Genomic DNA, 12,545 nt, shown 5'->3' on the forward strand with positions numbered 1-12,545 from the left:
ACAGGCTTGTATGCAAGAGGCCGTCGCTTCCGACGGTGGGTCGGCGGCCAGCTCAGCCGGCGTCGCCTCGGCGGATTTATGTCGCGGAGACATCTAGCCTTCGGTTATGTGGCTGCGCCACATCAGTTATACAGAAGGCATAATAACGCAAAAAATATTAATATGATGTATTCGAAATTACCCTTTTGGTTAAACGACCCTTTCGGCGAAATGACCCGCTTCCATATACGCTCTAAGAATTAGATCCGTAGAGAAAGCTGAAATCCGTAGATATGCGTCAGCGTTGGAAATTTTGTACAGGCTTTCCGGTAATACCAATCTGTTGTGGACTTCACGTATGACCATTACGTTACCCAATTGCCCTCGGCATCTTAGAGCTAAAGCAGTGTGCCTGATTTTAAATTTTTTTTTGTTAATTGAAAAACGTTTCCAAATAACATTCATCAAATATAGCAAGCAAATCACCGTAGGTACTTGTCGGTAGCGGAAGATCACAAAAAAACTTTTGTTATGAATATCATTTTATATTCTTCTTGAACACACTTGCCGATGATATATTAGTAACTTAAAGGTATCACTTCCTAAAATTAGCTTTAGAATCCTAGATAGTGTTTCACAATTATTTGCCTATCTTTCGAATTTAAATCTGTTGATGTGCGAGTTTGGAAATTGCATTTTTAATGTCATCATGATCGGTCGTATCTCGTACACAACCCTGTGTTTGATTTTGTGTGTGTCGTATCTCGTACACAACTATTTGTTGGATCGGGATGGAATTCCGTATGGACCACAAGACCTTTCATGTGAACTTCAGTTTGTGGATATCGGTCAAAAAGAAAATCAAAAATTAAAATCAAAAAGGTCACTGAGAAAAGTGAGTGAGATCCATTTTGGAATATATGACTACTATTTCCGGTGCTATCGGATTTGTGTATTTTCGGGTCCAGTTTAGAAAAATTCTTACGGTTTTTGTTTCGTCACTCTAAGTGACGGTGTTTAGCGGTTTTATTTAACACACTTGACCCTATAACTCCGGAATCGGACGTCGGATCTGGATGAAATTCAGGAATTCCATATGGGATCACGAGATCTTTCATTTTCACTAAATTTTGTAGAAATCGGTTAAACCATCGCTAGTAAAGTGAGTGAGATTCATTTTGGAATACATAACCACTATTTCCGGTGCTTCCGGAACCAGAAACTAGGAACCAGGTTCGCCGAAATTGGTTTGTTTGGTCGTTTACTGATAATACACACCAATTGGTGTAGTTTTGAGGTCGGTTTAGATTTTATTTTTCGTTTTTTGTTTCTCCGCTTCAAGTGACAGTATAAAATTTTTAACACACTTTACCCTAAAATTTCGGAACCGGAGGTCGGATCCGGATGAAATTCAGGAATTCCGTATGGGACCACAAGACCTTTCATTCGAACCTAAGTTTGTGGAATTTTTTTCAGCCTTCGAGAAAACATATTGAGATTATTTATTTCTCCGAGAAAACATATTGAGATTATTCAACACATACACACACAGATATTGTTTAGTTCGACGGACTGAGTCAAATGGTAAATGACACAATTTTTACTAGTCGATTTTTCAAGTGATTGCTTAACCTTTCTATATCAGCAAGGCAAAAAAAAATAAATTGAATTATTATTGAGTGGTGTATTATGTCCATAGAATGACTGTTATGAAAAAACTAATATATCAAAGGCATGGCTTTGTTTCTTTGCAGTTACTATATAGCCCCCAAAAATTAGATGCTTTATAGGGATATAATGCTTATTTAGTTGGCGCAACAAGTTTACATCAAAAAGCTGCCTAATGATGTTTTCTTTTTAATCATACTTTGCAACAGACGACAACTGCTAATCTTGCATAGTAGAAATATCCTACGAAAAGATGGTGTTAATGATAAAACTTTTGTTCGGACAATTTTTGAAGTTTTAGTCAGCAGGGGCGTTTTGTAATACTTTTCCTACTGCCATATAAGATTAAAATGAAAAGATGTACTAATATAAAATATAGTATGACCAGATTGATAAAGTAAAAAAAGAGTTTAATGTGTTCACTTACATTCTTCATAGAACAATTTAGAACGCGTCACGAGTTAATCTACCATTACCTCTTGTGTTGCTATGCGTTTGAATACCGAAAGCCGGTGTACAACTTAGCTGGAATGCATCCCGAGTTGAGGGAAATCATATGGCATCCGATTATTTCGGTATTGAAGTTTCCGAAGGTAGCCGATTCGTCCTCGGGTTTCCAGGTTCATTGTGCGCATGTACATAACCAGAATGAGTGAGAGTTCCAGCATGTTTGGCCCAGGGCAACAGTTGGATTGGTGTCGGCAGTTCAATAGCTACTCATTACGAAAATTTTTCGTGAATCAACAAATGGTATCGAAATCGATCTGGATTGATGTCCATTCATATACGGTTTATTGGAACACGTGAGGCAAAGAGAGAGTGTACCGTTGTATGATAAAATCGACAGTGGAGGCTTAATATCTTTATTCCAGCATCTAGGCTCCAGTACCGAAAGCTGTGGATTGAAGAATGTCGAAAACTATGCACTCAATTTCGAGAAATCGCAACGCTTATGCAAAAAGAACGTCTGTCGCGCATCAATCCACAGGCAAGCAGTCGTCCAGGGAATAACGGTTGCTCCGATTTAGGGTAACCCTGGATATTATCAAAACAATTTTGTAGCATGGGTAAACCAGTGTCTGGCAGGATTTTACTCTCTGAAATCTATTCAGTTGATTTTCAGCTCCCGGGAACGCATGACGTGTTTTATAACCCGTGTTTGACGTTGTAGGAATTTTCAAGCAGCTATTTTATAAGTATATGGCAATCTGCATAACGGCTAAATCCTGTACAATTTATTTTTTCCTCGATCGATGTAATTGTGTAAAGTTGCGAGAAATCATTGAAATTATCAACAGTGCACCATCTGGTGCATCAATTCTAATAGTACTTACAGCTGAATTTGCACTGGGCTTTTTGAGGCCGGGGAAAGTGAAAAAAAGTTGACCACCTAACCGACACCATAATCATGCATTAACCTTGTTAATAGCTCATCTTCTCTTGCACCTGACTGGTCTTATGCTGGAGGACTCGTGTAGTTTTGATAGACCCGGAGCAGTGTGAAAGGTTTCCGAGTTGTGACCACTGGTGCAGAAAATTGAAAGGACAAATACGCAGTCAGGGTGTCCCAGGCATGTGTGGCTTTAAAAAGTGTGTGGGCAAGTGAAAGGGAATCAAGTGTGGTGGCGGGAAGTCAACCCAGAAATACTGCTTGCAGAAAGAAACCAGACCTAACAGTAACGTCTGGGCAAAGTGAAATATCAAATTTTCCAGCGTACCGCTTTGCGTTCGCTTCAGTGGAGTTTAAATTGAGTTGGGCATCCTTTTGCTCCCAATTGCAATAAATTTGTGGATCTTTCTACTCCGCGGTTTGGATCAACAGATGCTAAATTTCTTTGGCAGCTATGCGGCTTAGAGCGGAAATGAGATAATAGAACCGAAACTTTTACCTTTTGGTAAGTTGATTTGCATTCCATATGATAAATTGATGTTCAAATGTTTGCAGCATGTATTTGTTTCAATTATAGGTAAAATATTTTATATTGACTTAGTAAAACTTTAAGAAAAACAAATTCGGTTATGTGCCTTAAGCACAAAAATGGACTTACCTCTATGTGATATTCGCTTTTTTTTTTTTTTAAATTTTGCCATTTGGGTGACTATTTTCATGTTAAGGAGGTTCAAAGGAATAGATTTTTTCTAATTTTTTGTACTTTATACGAAGGCCACTACTTATATTTAAACATATTTAAGTGAAAATGGCTTTATTGTTTTTCAAAGTATTCTCCATGAAAATCATTTGTGCCACTGTGAAGATGGCACCCCAAAAACATGGTTTTAGAATGTTTCAACAGCAACATTTCTTTGCACCAATCGACACGAGCCTCTTTTTGAGCGATTGTCAAATTGTGCGGGATCCAACGAGAACAAACCTTTTTTTACGACCAGGCGTTCATACAATATTAAATGCACTAATGCCCAAGGATGCCTCTATCCCACGGTATGTCACATGCCCATCTTGCATTATCAGTTCAAGCACATCATCGATGGTTCCTGGAAAAACAACTAATTTTGGACGACCTTCACGAAATTCGTCGGCGACCGAACTACGACCACGATTGAATTCACTATATCAGCGATATACGTGGTTTTTAATGGTGCTTCATCGCCATACAAAGAACTAAATTCATCGACACACTCTTGTTGACATAATCCACGTCGAAAGTTGTGAAAAATAATCCAACGAATTGCTTCTCTTGCAATTTCTATTTTTGGCCAAATTGATTTTTTAACTAACTGTAAACAACACAAATAACGTTTGTACATCAAAACGTTCAGAGTACGTTCATGTTAAAAGATGTCAAACTATATTTTGGTGTTGCTAGATTTTAGCTATTGACATTGGTGTGGCCAGTTCCCGAAATATAAGTTGCGGACCACGCATGTGACTTTTTTTTTATTCGACTTTTGACTTTTGAAATTTCATGTTATGAGTTCAACTATCAACTATTTTGATGTTTAGCGACTGTAACAATAACAATTGTAACACGCCAGATATCGTATGCTTAATCCTGACCTGGATGGATTTTTATGGCGTTTTTCATTGAAAAACACTGGTGGCGTGGATTGCTCTGGTTTTGCACTTTCGAGCAGAAATGGCAATGAAACACCGTCAGAATGTTGCATTTCTGCTCGAAAGTGCAAAACCAGAGCAATCCACGCCACCAGTGTTTTTTCAATGAAAAATGGCATTAGTGTACTATATACTTATACTAAAACCATAAGTTGAGATTTGCTGTCTCTGTTCCATCCATTGATTCCTAGGGTGAAATGAAAACAGGTGCATTCGTTTCGAGTTTTCGTGTTATTATAATAGTAGTATTGCACAATTGTCATTTTTTTTCTGTCGGATTGCTTTTCAGAGCCGAAGATATTGCATTCGATTCTATTACAATACGTTGATTGAAAGCCGAGTAATATGCAAAATAACATTGCGACTCTATCAATAAGATGACTATTGGTACAATAAGAGATTGATAGTACCTATTAATTTTCTTCGGGCATAAGCAGTCGATTATTTCGTGTGGAATCCGGCAGTAAAAAAATATTGTGGGATCACGAAAAATTGTTGTAGAGGTCACGACACATGTTTGGTAATAAATCACGATCGTGTGAAATCATCATGCGTGTTTTGTTCAGAGTCTTCAACAATTCGTTTGGAATTTTCGAATAAAACATGTACTGAACCGGTTTTTGACCGTCGACGCCTGACTAGAGTAATGAACGGTGACATTGATTCTCCAACGGTTTTATGTTTTATTAATCTCCAAGCTTCTCGACAATCTCCTCACTCGACTAATCTACTTCAATAAATTCATCGAACTACATTCGGACATTTTCAAAAATCTAACATCTATTCGAGTTTGGTGAACCATCTCTTAAGTTTGCAGATATTCACCCTCATACTTGTTTACTTCCGTATCGAGCACTATTTTCAATGCTTTCTTTACTTTGCACGAAGGTTAATTTAAAAATTTTATTTACCAACTTGAATTCCGTTAACTTCTTTGATGCTTGGCATATTCCTGAAAAAACTACCTGTGATGCCGATCCTTCTTTTGTACAAGAATCGCGTTCGGACACATTCGAGTGAACACAAGAATGGCTTATTTGCATTCGTTTGAAAGTATGTGTTCGTCGAATAGTCAAACAAATGTAAACAAGCATGATGATACGAAATCAACGAAGAACAGGTCAAATAACAAATGATATCAAACATTTTTCATTACAACTTATGAACTGATGGTTTAAAGTTGGATTGGCGTTGTTCTCATGTATGTACGGTGTTTGAAAGTGTGATTGATTCGAACGTAAACGGTAATGCGAATTTGACATACTTTAGAACGTGTCGCATACGGCCGTAAACAAGTATGAGTGTGATCCAAGTTATTATCAAGTTTTCAAGTTATTGATCGCTTGAATTTCGTGCTTTTGATTTAGTTCATTATTCGTCAAATTCATTTTTTAAACAATAAAAAAAATATTGCATGCGTGCCAGAGTGAGCAGTATGCACTCGAATTCTGCAGCGCTTGGAGTAGTTAATTACAATTGCACTTGGTCTATTGTTCGTTATATCTTTCAGTGGATATCCCGCCGAAACCTATTTTTTGTGTCGAAAGCGTTCATTCCAAGGCAATCCACAAACCAATGTTCGTTTCAACCTGATAATATAGATGTTTGAAGCAGGGGTAGAAATAGTCAGTATCATCTTTTCATATCACATATTTATTGTAAATATTATAATGAAGTCGAATGATTTTTGATAAGATGAATTTTGGTTTTACTTAGAATTTAAAAAGGCATTCAATTCCATTTCCCACAATTTCAAACATAATAGCAATTTTAGTTTTGTTACCAATTTTTTTAATTCACGGTGTTCGGTTTTTCGATTCACAGTCGGAAATCTTGATTCACATTTTCATGCGCAAAATGGGCTTATTTCCACCTCTGGTTTGAAGCGAAACAGAAGAAAAGGCATACATATTCTATTATCGAAAGTTTCAATGTGAGATACAATCTTACTAGATCACTCGGGCGAGACAAATGGTGACTTTTCAGACCTATAAAGGCTTGTTTGCGACAAAATCTGGACACTGTTCATTGTGTAAAATCAATTTTTCGTGATACTAAAAGCTTTTAGATCGAAGATGGCATCGATAGAAGGACGAGGTCGAAAAGCACTTGTGTGCGGTGGCAATGAAAATCCGGAACTGTCACTACGTTCAAAGAAAGCTTAGTTTTCCTGCAACCACTATCCATAATACTCTTATACCATGTTCACATTAGCGCTTATATCACTTGATATACCGAGATGATACGCATATCACGTGGTAGTGTTCACATATGATCGAAATGATATCGTTTGACAATCAAGTTGTCATATTGAATGTTCCCATTAGGAGTAAGATCAATAATATTGCTTTTCTCTCCTACAATTCAATTAATAATTGAAGTCTTGCATTCAATGGTCTCCGAACGCCAGTATTCGTTGAAAAATTCGAAATTATAATGATTGTTTATTGTCACTCTCAAAGTGACGTTCATAAATGAGTGCGTTCAATGCCATTATCCGTGTTGCTAGTTGCGATTTTTGACAACTCGATATGATATCGTACATGATATCCCGTATATCATGCCAAAATGGTGGTACGCGTTGACATCAAATTGTATGGGATATCAAGTGATATCGCACATGATATCATCGGATATCAAGTATATCCGTATATCACTTGATATCAGCGCTAATGTGAACATACTATTAGATATTTCCTTACTTGTCAGACAACAGCGAGGTGTGGAGCGGAACAAAAACGGGTCTCAGGAATCACCAGAAGAGCGCGAAGATGAAGCAAATGTTGCAGAAGAGGCCAGATTTTTCTACGCACGTATTGTGACAAGAAAAATAAAAATGTTTTCAACTTTGGTACATACTTCTAAGTGCCGTCAAGACATAAAATTGTTCAAGGTGAAAACTACCGAACCGTTATGATAAACAGAAAGTCACGGCTAAAACCCGGGCTCGCAAGTTGTATCGCGAATATTTGACTGCCATGCAAAAAACGGCGTAGAGAAGCATTTCAGGGCGAAGAAAATTTTTCCAAGAAATAGTTGACTTGCATTCAATATGCTGCTGTGGTTGAGCAAGCCAGATCTCCGTCACTATTGGAACGGTAAACATGCGATTCTTACCATTCCTATGCAGACCATGACGCTCCCTTGCTATTCTTGTATAATTTGGCATCTGGTCACTACACCAAAGATGTTTTGGAATGGTATTAAGCGGATGAAAGTCCATGATGTACTGAAACAAGCGAATCCTCCTAACTGCTCGAGTTGCGACCTATTGAGCGTTATTGGGCTCTCGTGAAGAGAGAACTCTCTCAATATAAATAACAAGTTACAACCATGTATATAACAATTTTGAAAATCTTGGACAAAGGCAGCTAAATCGTTTGCAGATAAATCTGCAAAGCAAGTCTTGGCATTACATTCCTTTTGTGGAATTTGGCCTTTCTGTTTCAACAGACTTTGCAGCCGATTCTTAGTCTTCAGAATCATTGCATGGTTAGTACAGTACTATGGATTCTACTGACACTAAAAATCCCTCCAGGTCGGGGCTCGAACATACGACAACTGGCTTGTAAGACCAGCGTCCCATGCATTGAACCGCCAACCCGCCAACTGAAATCTGCACAGAACATAAATCTAAGTAAACTCAAAAGAGCGTAGCTCCTGCATGCAGCCTAATTAAGTTACTGTTATTAGTTTCAAGATGACTAATAATGCACAATTAAATGAATAAAAAATGCATCTTGGATTGAGCAAACAGCAATTTTGTTTTATTCCAAAATTAATCTGTTCAGATTTTGTCGCGAACAAACCTTATATACATGATTTGGTTTTTACCATTAGGACATCATTTACTTTCGCAACTTTGTGGTTTTTGTGGATTAAATACATTTAACTATTCTACTAATGATGGTAGTAAGAAATATATGTAGTATTCACTTACATTGTTGATTGTATTATTCATAGTAAAAAATGTTTACTAGTTTGCCTTTGGTAGCTATTATTATCTTTCGCACGGCATGTTTTGTCCTTTATTTCAGATATTAATCGCAATTTCTTCCGTCTGTATGTGGAGATTATGGGTTCACAACTGATAAAGTAGTATTATACTATGTGATGTTAGTCCGCGGTCAAACGGCCGCAATGTTGTTATTTTGCTTTCAATATCGTTTCAATGGAATATCATGGAGACGCGTGATGATTGGCGAATCTGTAGATTGGCCTGAATCTCCATCCAACGAAGTTTTACCACCCCTACTCAGTTTGCGGAATAAATTCATGCAATAATATGTGATGTTATTCTTTCACTCGATATAGTCCAACTATACTGAAATTGTAATCCTACTTAATTCGGTTGATACATTTAAATACACAATCGCAATTTTTAGAATAGGTAGGGTAAATGCACAAGATTAAGCTGTAGTGTTGATATTTCTCAAGATCTGTTTTGAATGTCTTTACGTGATGCAAGCTTAGCGTGATGGATGAGGCGAGCATCTCTCGCATCAACCACTAGAGTTTGGTTGCAATCTCTGCATTTAGTTTGAGAAAAATTTTCTAGCCCGAAAAGTGTTTGTCTATGCAAACAGGCGTAAATCATATGCTATCACAGGCATAATATACTGCAGTTATGGTTATGATGCATTTACTTAGAATTCAGTTTATATAAGTCTGAATTGCTTAAATCGCATCGACCAGATAATAATTATAGTTATAAACAACTTTTTTTTCTACATAACACGTATTCTAGCCAAAGAGCCGGTGTGTTCTAATTAGAGCAGATGAACGAATAGTCATTTTATTAATCGGACCATCATCTTCTCCCCGGTCCTAAAAAGACATAATAAGATAAGTTCGATACTTCGGTTGTAACGAGTCATAAATCCGAAGCGAGTGCATAAAAGTTAATCTTACCATCTTGCACCAATGTATTGAAAAGAAATAGTAGAACTTGCTATCACAAATAGTTTCGTTCTATGTAAGTAATGAACTGTGATGGTAAAATGATTAGTCATAGGTTTATCTTAGTACATTTTCTTGACAAATATGTATACGATATACGGTTTATGCATATACAATATACGAATCATGTTTTTTTTGTAAAGAGAAGTAAAGTATTCTTGATAGTCTGAATGTATAATTTCTATAATTTTTTCTCATCGTTCTATAAACCCACTGTCAGCTGATGCCCAAAAACACCCAAACATGTCGACTTAATTCAGGGGAATGATTTCCTTTGGGAGTGGTAATACAGGGTGGCAAGTGACCGAGAAAATCGAGAAAACCAGAAAAAAACTGGTAATTTTTGTCCAGAACGGGGAGTATTTTATTAGCTCAAATATATGTAACAATTTTCAGCATTATGATTTTACATCTACTGATACGACTTACTTTACTATGGGGCGCATTTTCAATATTTACCCTCTGAGAGAATGATAAGGAAATGTGATCATAATTTAATGATAACATTTTCAGTTGTATGACATAATCTTAAATAATTCAAAATGAAACTTTTCTGATATGTTTGGTGTCAACGGATTTATATAAGCTAACTACCGATAGATTCAAAATTCTTCAACTTGAGCGTGTTTTGGAACAACATTAAAGTGTTTCTATAGTACACTATTGAAAAACTTGTCAGATTTTACCTATGTTAACACCAGCCAATCAAAACGCGTTCTGAGTACGAGAACAAAATGTGCATCGATATAAAAGACGAATATTTCACCTTTTTGCATCATTGTCTGAGCAACACTTAACGAATATTGCCTTTGCAGCAGCCTTTGCGGTAAGCACCAACAGGTTATCTACTTGCAGCTTATAGTTGTCTTCGTCACGGTAGCAGCCGTTAACTCATGAGCCAATAATAATGAAACACAACTTCTCCGTTTAAATGCTTTTTACTGAATGTATAAAAATATTACGGATTCTATGATGAACAATCAATTGGAAATTCGAACAATATCTCATATCTCATCCAACGAGTTTGAACAGCAGTTTTAAATGAATCTGGAAGCATGAGAGTTTTCTTAGTTATTATCAATAATAGCACAATGTAAGCTCATAAAGAAAAATAAGGGTAATTTTGATGCTTTTGCTAGATTTTTATTAGGCTTGAGAATAAATATACAAATTGTTTTTGGCAAAGGCAAATGTTTTTAGTATATTGTTGAAAAATTCATGTTTTTTTTCAAATTTTAGGCAAAAATTTTATCATAATTTTTCTCAGTATTGTCAGCTCGAGACAATACTTGTTATATGCAATTATTTGTGTGAGACAGTGATTTCTGTCAAAAAATTGAAAAAGTTTTCCACCGTTTACCGGGAGTATTTGATTTCCTTTCATCAGAACTGAAACAGGTTTGAGAGCTGGAACTAGAAAGGTCCAGAATATGGAACTAGAAAGGTCCAGAATATGGTTTAATTTGTTCAGTGGATCTATATTTAATTTTCTTTTGAAGGTCCTCAACTATGGATTCCATAATAGTATCTCAAGAATGTTGATGTTGGTATCGACGAAGCAGCAGTTGAATGTTGTCGATGATAGGGTTTTGGAACTAATAGACTCCTAACTTCAATCATGTAATGATTTAAATAATACATTGCTGTATCGATATTTCCAAAAACAATTTCAGGGTAGACATTACTTTCGGTATGAGATCTGTATCCTAGCCGATTAGTTATATGGCGGTAGCATATATAACTAATTGAACTAATCATTGTTCTATTTGAAATCCTGAATGTTATTTGTAGATTTTCTGAAACAAAGTCTGTTCGAGTAAATACTACCTTACAAATGTTAGATTGATCTTCTACAACTAGATCAATTACAGAAGGATTTATCATAGATGATAAACTAGCTGGACTATATGGAAATAAAATTAGCTAGAAACCATCGAAGAGTTAATTATGAAGAATACATACTTTCTGGTTATTCCACTAGAGATACTTAGCATTTAGAACCCAATAAAGAAAAAAATTACAGGGTTCTGCACGAAACATGACCGATTATAACGACATTAAAAATGCAATTTTGAAATTCTCTCATCAACAGACTTAAATTTAAAAAATAGACAAATGATTGTGAAACACTATCTAGGATTCTAAAGCGACCGTTCGTAAATAGAGATTTCTGTTCACGACAAGCGCAACCGGTGATTGGTTTGCTATGTTTGATGCATGTTATTGGGTAATGTTGAATAATGGTTGTACGTGAAGTCCAATCTGTTTTGTCTCCGACTAACCTAATGAGAAAATTTCTAAGGCAGGTATAAATTTAAGGATTTCTGCTTTATCTATCTTTTTCTACAGATATACTTCTAAGAACTTACGTATTTGGGTTTATTTCTTTAGAAAACTACAGAAAATTTAAAATGGGAATTATTCAAATGTAATCTTTTAATATTGGAATGCCAAATTAAAGAAAAATATTTTTCCCGGCTTTCCTTATCGTAAATCTACAACCTAATTGACACCAATATCTTAGATTTGAAATAGCTCAAAACATTACATTTTGGCATCAATTCGTTATACACGTACCAAAAATAATAATGTGGCTAGAATTTCCAATAACTTCGATAAAGTGCAAGTCGTCTATTTGGGTGTAATAGTGACAAATCTGAAACATTCTCGTCGAACCCATTCCAAAATACTCCTGTATATAAATTTTAAACAGTATCGACAATAATAATGATTAGCATCCACTCATCAAGCTGGTTTACATGCTCTTTTTAACTCGTTCAAGCATCAGTCTGTTCAATTCAATTTATTATAAGTACTTCTTATAAATAGCAAATATTTTCAAGCCTATTGGTTGTTGAATCTCGAT

General features: G+C 36.0%; 1 protein-coding gene across 2 annotated transcripts in view; it reads left to right on the plus strand.

The window, feature by feature from the left end:
- The first annotated feature begins 2,349 nt into the window (after nucleotides 1–2,349).
- Nucleotides 2,350–12,545, plus strand: part of LOC131439069 (potassium voltage-gated channel subfamily H member 8) — a 132,025-nt gene continuing 121,829 nt past the window's right edge. Inside the window, exons 1-2 of one of the 2 annotated variants that reach the window (XM_058609610.1) lie at nucleotides 2,350–2,714; nucleotides 2,771–3,542. The gene's annotated coding sequence lies outside the window, so the exon portion shown is untranslated. Of the gene's footprint in view, nucleotides 3,543–12,545 lie in introns of both variants that reach the window. The other variant, XM_058609611.1, reaches the window with a different exon arrangement.

Source organism: Malaya genurostris, chromosome 3 (genome assembly GCF_030247185.1).
Source record: "Malaya genurostris strain Urasoe2022 chromosome 3, Malgen_1.1, whole genome shotgun sequence".
NCBI classification, from domain to species: Eukaryota; Metazoa; Arthropoda; class Insecta; order Diptera; family Culicidae; genus Malaya; species Malaya genurostris.